General features: G+C 42.4%; 1 pseudogene; it reads right to left on the reverse strand.

Moving 5' to 3' along the window:
- Positions 1–1,823: 1,823 nt before the first annotated feature.
- Positions 1,824–1,943, reverse strand: LOC145413880 (5S ribosomal RNA; annotated as a pseudogene).
- Between the last annotated feature and the right edge of the window lie 6,256 nt (positions 1,944–8,199).

Here is an 8,199-nt window from a genome sequence, read left to right on the forward strand (position 1 = left end):
GGGCAGTGGATGTTGGAGCAGCCCTAATGAGAGTGGGCAACGTTTGGAAACTCCCTGTTCGCAGATGATACTGTATTGTTAAGTGAAGACGAAGGGAAACTGCAAGGCTTGGTGAATAAGTTTGAAAGAGTGTGTCAGAAACGGAATCTAAAGGTGAATGTAGGGAAGAGTAAAGTTATGGTTTTCGAGAGAAATGAAGTCACTGGATGCACAGTGAGGTCGGATGATGACGAAATGGACAATGTGAGTGCGTTTAAGTACCTGGGTAATTGGTAGTGTGATGAGTAAAGATGGAAGTTTGGAGAATGAAGTGTTTGAAAAGGTAAAACACAGAGGAAAGGTTGCTGGTTCTTTGAAAACAATGATAAGAAACAGGGAAGTGAGCATGGAAGTAAAAAAGTCTCTGCATGACAGTATTGTGATGCCAACTCTAATGTATGGATGTGAAGATTGGACATTGTTGGAAGAACACAAGCCAAGAGTGAGAGCAGTGGAAATGAGTTATCTGAGAGGAGTATGTGGAGTTACATGGAGGGACAGACTGACAAATAAGGAAGTGAAGGAGCTTTGTGGTGTGGATGTAGATGTGATAGAAAGCGTTACGAGAAAATTACTCTGAGGTGGTTTGGCCATGTGGAGAGGATGGAGAGCGAGAGACTAACGTGGAAATAGTATGTGTGTGAGGTGGAGGGGGTGGGTGAGGGAGGGGGATGCCAGGGATGAGATTGAGGGATGGAGTGGAGAGGTATATGAGAAGGAAGGGTGTGATCCGGGAGTAGGACAGTGAAATGGCAGAAGACCGGGTGACAGGAGGCAATATGTTTGTGGCCACCCATTACGGGATTGGGGCATCTGGTAATAGATTGATAGACAGATAGTTTATGGTACTGTATATACTATGTTATGAGTGATATGAAAACGAGTTTTTTTTTATCATTTTAATTGTCAGCAAAATGACAGTGGATATCTCCCCCTCCCCCCCCCCAAAAAAAAGGAAAGCTATCGTTCAGTAGTCAATGGAAATTGTTTGCAGTTTTTTTTTTTTTATGTTTCATGTATATATACATACATAGGCTACTCTTTTGCCTCATATGATAGTGACAATATTTTATCTGAGTAATTAATGGCTTGTTGTATAAAGTGTCTGTTTTGAGGTGTTTTAATACCATAATTTTCTTTCTGTTTCATGTATGGGGAGTTATTTTTTAACACAATTTTGTTCAGCATTCAAAAGAAAATGCTTGAAGAACTGAAATACTGGAGGCTAGTTTGCCTTGAATGATCCTACATACTTTAGTTTATGTTTCATAGAGACCATTATCATTAGGCTACTGTTTCAATGTATATACTGAGAAATCTTGGTAACATAAAATTCTTTTTGTTTCATTTATTTCATCGCCATTATTAATGTTTTCGTGAAATGAAAGTGGCTATATTTATTTGTCTATTAAATAAAAGGAGGGTACAATATATGTTTCTCTTGAATAAACATATAGCCTACTTACATTTTTATTCATATTTAATTGCCACTACTGCATTATTATTTTTCGATATATGAAAGTGATTATTTGGTTGATCTACCGTTACATTCGAAACCTGTTTACATACGGTACAAATAAGACTTTTTTTTTTTTAAATCCCGGGAAATCCCGGGATCGCAGGATTGGCTCTAAATTTGTCCCTTAATCACGGGACAAAGACATTCATTCATTGCCAGACGCCATGTATCCCAAACAGGGTGGCCAAGGGCTTAGAGTTAATTGTTTTACAGGGAGGGGCACTAATCCTCTACCAACCCCACTTGACACGTAGGGAGAACGTTATGCCAACAGCATCTGGTGTTCCCAGAAGGTCACCCATCCAAGTACTAACCAGACCCAACGTTGCTTAACTTCGCTGATCGGACGGGAAGCGGTGTACTCAACAAAGGCAAAGTCACAAAACGAGATATTCTAATATATATATATATATATATATATATATATATATATATATATATATATATATATATATATATATATATATATATATATATATATATATATATATATATATATATATATACCAGTATTATCTTAAGCGGTCTACAACCGTACACTTTAATTCCGGAGGGAATGGGCACAGACAAATCGTGTCCATGCCTCCTTGAGCTGTGCCATCAGCGTCCCCTCCGTCCAACTCCCAATACCCTCATTCACATATCAGACCCATCCCTCCTCCTCATCCTCGATCTCCTCCTCCCTCTATCTCACACAGATGCAATACACTGTCCTAGTCAACCTCTGATTCTTCATTCTCCCAACATGGCCAACCTCTCTTGGATACTTTTCCTATCACTGAACAGCACATCCACCACAACGCCACAGTGCCTTGTAACTTCCTTCTTCGTCTGAATATCTCTCCACGTAAGAGTCACATATTTCTTTAAGGTTACTCACCTTCACTCCTCTCCATTTCGATTTCTATGCATTCAGCACACTACAAGGTTTAACTACTTTCGTTTGTTTGAGTGAGAATCACAGCACTGACGTGGAGCTGCTTCTTTAATTCCCTGTCACTGTCCTCAGTGTACATACAGTACCTGCAACATTTCTTCCCTGCGATATACTTTTTTTCACTTCATCCACTAATTTCACGTCCTCGCTTAGCACAGTACCTAGGCCTACATATATGTAGGTACTCACATTCCACAATTCCTAACATTTAGTCTCACAATGCAGTCCATGATTTAATTCGTCTCAACCACAACTGACTTCATTCAGCTATATTATCAAAAAGAGATCGAACTGAAAATGAGAAAATGATCAGCTATGCTAGTGTACAACCACTGGAACAAATATCGGCATGCCCTGCTTCAGTATCCTCCGCCACTTTTACTGGCACAGAGGCCGTAAATGTACGGGAAAGGTCGGTACGCCTGATTTTCCCTCAGTCTCTTCGTCCCACCCCCCCATCTCTCTCTCTCGCTCTCTCTCTCTCTCTCTCTCCAGATATAGTATAACTCCCATTGCTTCATGTCATGTATAACGATAATAGCAATAGACATACTGCACGAAGAAGTCTCAAAACAGCAAAGCACTATTCACTAGATAATAGAGATCTCAAAGTGGCATTTGTCTGCATGACACCTATCTTACCTGAGGTTGCCATTTTTGGATTTTCTTACACGTTGTCATACAATGAAAACCACCGTTAACATTTTAGGAATGGGCTGATGGCAAACGAAGCCAAACCTTTCCACTTCCACAGAACTATACTACTGTATTATATCTCTGAGCTGCTTCATGTTCTTTCCTTCCTCTACATCCTTTCCCTTCAGTACCTTAGTACCAATATTTAATATCCGTTCTCTCTCATATCAGCCATTTTTAACTAAAGTTTTGTCGCTTTCTGCTCTATAATTATGGTATCGTAATGTTACGTCCCCGTCCCACACCGCCACAGGCTCCAACAGCAGTAGTTCAGTATAGGAAGGAAACTGCCCAATGAGTTGTTCTTCCTAGAGGCGGCCTTTCAGTGTCGAACAGATCAACTCAGGCGCTGTATGTAAACACAAGTTTCTTACGTTCTTTGACTTTACTTTCCAAACAATTACACTGTTAACTTCACAAGTTCAGAGATACACTAACTTCACAAGGCCATAAGTACATCTAAAACTGACTGACGCTGCTCTGCACTTCTTATATAATCTTGCATTACACTCGAATCTTCTAGTTTACTCTGGGAGCAACAGTTATCAAATTAGAGACGTCCAAAACATTCCAGAGTTTTCTTACAATACCTAACACTATAAATGCTTTAGCATACAAACTGAAATTACATTTGAATATCACATATTCATCCAAATAAAAAAATATGGAGAGAAAACGAATAAAAATTAATGCATAACTTTAAAAAATACCTCCATTCACAACATCAGGCTATCTGGCAACTCTGACTCACAGCTTCAAATGCGAGAATCATCAATAATCTTCCATACAAGCCAGCTGTAGCACTCCTGCTTCTTAACATTATCCCCTCCCTAGCCCCTTGTTGTGCCGACAAAACTACACAATATTTACAGAATCCTAAATCCAAACTAAACACCTAAATATACACAAAATAGTCCTTCAGTTTATCAGGTCTTCTATACCACTTTCGACGACGTCCCTGCTCCTCCACGCAGTCCACTCCTCCTGGAATAACTCAGTCCTCTTCCTGGTTCATTTCTTCTGTCATTGTCCTCTCGTGCTTCAGCTCCTTGGTCCGCCTCAACATCATCGATTACAGATGTGCACAATTCCTTGGAGACGTCCCAACTGTACTGTCCTGCCCATAGTACTGCCACAGATGACTTACGTGCTTCACCTTTGGGCGAGACTTCCTGCCTCCCCGAATCTGGTACATTACATCTGACAGGCATTCCACCGGTGTGGGGCCCATCCCACGGGTTCTGCAGCTTCGGTGACTGTCCCTTCTTCTGCTGAGGACTGTATAACCAAACTTAGTAACCATCTTTGAAGCTCACCTCACTTGCATTGGCATCATACTTGTTTCATCACTTCTCATGGAAGCTTAAAAGGGCTCCTCACACTCATCACTTCTCATTAAAACTTAACGGCTCCTCACACCTGATGATGTACAGGCTATAAAAAAAATTTCGGCACCCTTACGGCACGATACAATTATGCAGCACTACACGAGGCAGTCTGAATCAACTCCTGAATTATGGTGCATGGTTGGTATCCCTTCCCTGTTTTGCTGGAGTGTGTTAATTCATCTGCTAATGGTGAAATCCAGTGGGAGACAAAGAGAGGTACAGGGGTACCAACCACACCACTTATTCACACCGTCTGTAACAGTGATCATTGCAGAGGGTATCAGAGCAATGGATGCTGAAAATTTTTTGAGAGGGTGTACCTCAGTCAGCCTTTCCTGAAGATGCTTTGCATAGATGGAGGTGTCTGTAGGCAGCTCCTCACCAAGTGGTCTTCCCATTAACAGATCAACTGGCAAGCATAACTCATGGCCAAAGATCAGTTTTGCAGAGGTGTAGCCAGTAAACTTATGGCATGCAGACTGTTATGCCATCAGCAATGTAGGCAATTACTGGTCCCATTCCATCTGTCCCTCTGTCGAGTACTTGGCCAGTTCTTGCCCCCGAGTCAAGTTGAATTTCTCCACCAACCCATCTGACTGTGGCATTAATGGAGCCCTCCTGGTCATCTTGATCCCCAGTAACTTGCAGCACTCACCAAACACAGCAGACTCAAGTTTCTACCCTGGTTTCATTTGGGGGTGCCACCTCTTGTGGCACCCCAAAATGAAAGAAAAAATGGTCAACCAACATCTGAGCAACAGTCGCAGCCTCTTGGTTGACGATGGCATAGGCTTCTGGCCACATTGTGATATAGTCCATGGTGACACATGTATACAGGTTTTCTCTTTCAGTGAGTGGTTGAGGTATAGCAATGTCCACTGCGACTCTTTCCACTGGTGCACCCACTTGGTACAGCTGAAGCGGGGCACAACCACATTTCTTTAGTCCCCTCTTGGCACAGCATACAACAAAGGCCCGACACCACAATTCAACATCCTGCCGCATGCCAGTCCAGTAGAACCTCTGTCGCAGCAAACTCAGTGCTTTCTTCAATCTCAGGTGCCCACTAGTGATCTGGTTATGAAACTCTTCTAAGACCTCAGATCTAATTTTCCTAGGAACCACCAGTTGACAATTCTTGCTGAGGTCATCAGGTGTCTCCCACTGATGCTCCAGTAGTCCGTTGTTTAAACAAAGAATGTCCCACTGACTCTAGTAGCTCTTACCTGCAGGGCTGAATCTGTAAACCTCTTCCCAAGATGATCGCACTGTACTCTGCTGCAACAACTCTAGCACTGGTTGTAAATCTATATCTCCTGTTTGCATCCTCTTCAGGTCTTCTTCAGCTGACACTGGCCCTGTCAATGCAGTATGGCTGCATTTCTTGCTATCATCTTTTTTCCCACTACATTTTTCCAACTGAGTCACAAAGCCGACGTTTCAGGCTGTCAGCATTGCTATTTACCCGCCCAGGCTGGTGTTGTACATCACAAGTGTGCTGGTCCAGCTTCCCAAGCCAGCATACCAGTTGTCCTTCCAGATTCTTTAAAGTCTTCAGCCACGTGAGTGCTGCATGGTCCATCCTGATGATGAAATAGGACCCCTACAAGTAAGGATGGAAGAAATCAAAGCTCCTCATTGCTGCCAAGAGCTTCTCATGGGTCACACAGTAGTTCTGCTCTGGTGGGCTGAGCTTCTTGCTGTGATACGCCACCACATACTCTTTGTCATCCTTCTCTTGCGACAGGAATCAACCAATACCGTGGTCACTGGTGTCACGGTCCAGGATAAATGGCAGACTCTGATCTAGGTATGGCAGCACTGGAGAGCTTGCCAACGCTTGCTTGGGTTCGTTGAGTCACCTCCGTCCACATAAACCCCTGAATTACATCTTTTTTATGTTTCTGCCCAGAATCATGCTAAGTCTGTTTTTCGCTCTGCTAAAAATAATTTCATCCGTACTAAATGCTCTCAACTCTCCAACTCGAATTCTTCCAGCTCCTTCTGGCACCCTGCCAAAAACCTCTCTAACAACTTTACCTCATCATCCTTCCCTCCTCTTTTCTACTCTGATGGCTGCAACATTTCTTCCCTGCAAAGTCCATCTCAGCAGTTGCTTCAACAAACAAGGGATGAGGCTATGACATCCCTAATGTCTGACTTGACTCATGTCTCTGGATGGGATAAAAATAGTCTTGTTGTTTTTAATGCATCTAAGACTCAGTTTTTACACCTATCAACCCAACACAGTCTTCCACAGGAGTGCCCACTAATGTTTAATAATATCCAGCCCAATTCTGCATCATTCTTGAACATGCTTGGGGTTTCATTCAATCGGGACTTATCTTGGAAAGATCATATTACATCTCTTGTAAAATCTGCTTCCAAGAGATTAGGTGTGCTAAGCCGAATCCGTACCTTCTTTACCCCTGCACAGTTGTTGACTTTATACACGGGTTTTATTCGCCCCTGTGTAGAGTACAACTCTCATGTGTGGGAAGGCTCCCAAAATACAACTCTTCTCAATAGGGTGGAGTCAGAGGCTTTTTGTCTCATTAACTCTCCTCCTCTTATTGACTCCCTTCAACCTCTGTCTCTTTGCCTTTCTGTTGCTTCTTTATCTATTTTCTATAGCTACTTCAATGGTCATTGCCCCTCTGAACCGTCTGCTTGCATCCCTCCACCTCTACAACGGGTGCGTAGCACCAGTCCAGCAACAAACTCTCATCCCTTTTCTGTCCAGCTGTCTAATGCAAGAGTTAACCGTTACACCCAGTCCTTCATTTATGCAACAGGTCAACTCTGGAACTGTCTCCCTCTGTATTTCCTTCTTCCTATAATCTCCAGTCTTTCAAACGCAATGTGTCCAGGCATCTCGAAATGAATAGATCTTGAATTTGGCTCTCTTTGATAGTTGTTTCTTTTTTTTCCTGGAGGGAACGGTATTGCGGGCTCCTGGCCCTTGGTTCCTTCTTTCTGCATTAAAAAAAAAAAAAAGAGAAGTTATTGAATGCCGTAAAGAGTATGTATGAGGGTGCTCAAGCTGCAGTGTGTGTGGACAGTGAACTGAGTGAATTTTTCCGGTTGAAGGTTGGATTTAAACAGGGATGTGTCATGTCTCCATGGTTGTTCAATCTGTATATGGATGGGGTTATAAAAGAGACGCATGGTAGGGCAGTGGATGTTCAAGCAGCCGTAATGAGAGAGGGCAGTGTGTGGAAACTCTTTGTATTGTTGTTTGCAGATGATACTGTGTTGTTAAATGAAGACGATGGGGAGCTGCAAGGCTTGGTGAATGAGTTTGGGAGTTTGTGTAAGAAACGGACTCTAAAGGTGAATGTGGGAAAGACTAAAGTTATGGTCTTCGAGAGAAATGAAGTCAATGAATGAACAGTGAGGCTGGATGAGGAGGAAATGGAAAATGTGAGTGCTTTTAAATACTTGGGTAGTGTGATGAGTAAGGATGGAAGTTTAAAGGGTGAAGTGCTTATGAGGGTAAACCAAGGAAGAAAGGTTGCTGGTTCTTTGAAAGCAGTGATAAGAAACAAGGAAGTGAACATGGATGTGAAAAATTTACTGCATGACATTATTGTGATACCAATTCTAACATATGGAAGTGA

The sequence above is a fragment of the Coenobita brevimanus genome, chromosome 97, assembly GCF_032717465.1.
Source record: "Coenobita brevimanus isolate Jiangsu-jjx chromosome 97, ASM3271746v2, whole genome shotgun sequence".
Classification (NCBI taxonomy): domain Eukaryota; kingdom Metazoa; phylum Arthropoda; class Malacostraca; order Decapoda; family Coenobitidae; genus Coenobita; species Coenobita brevimanus.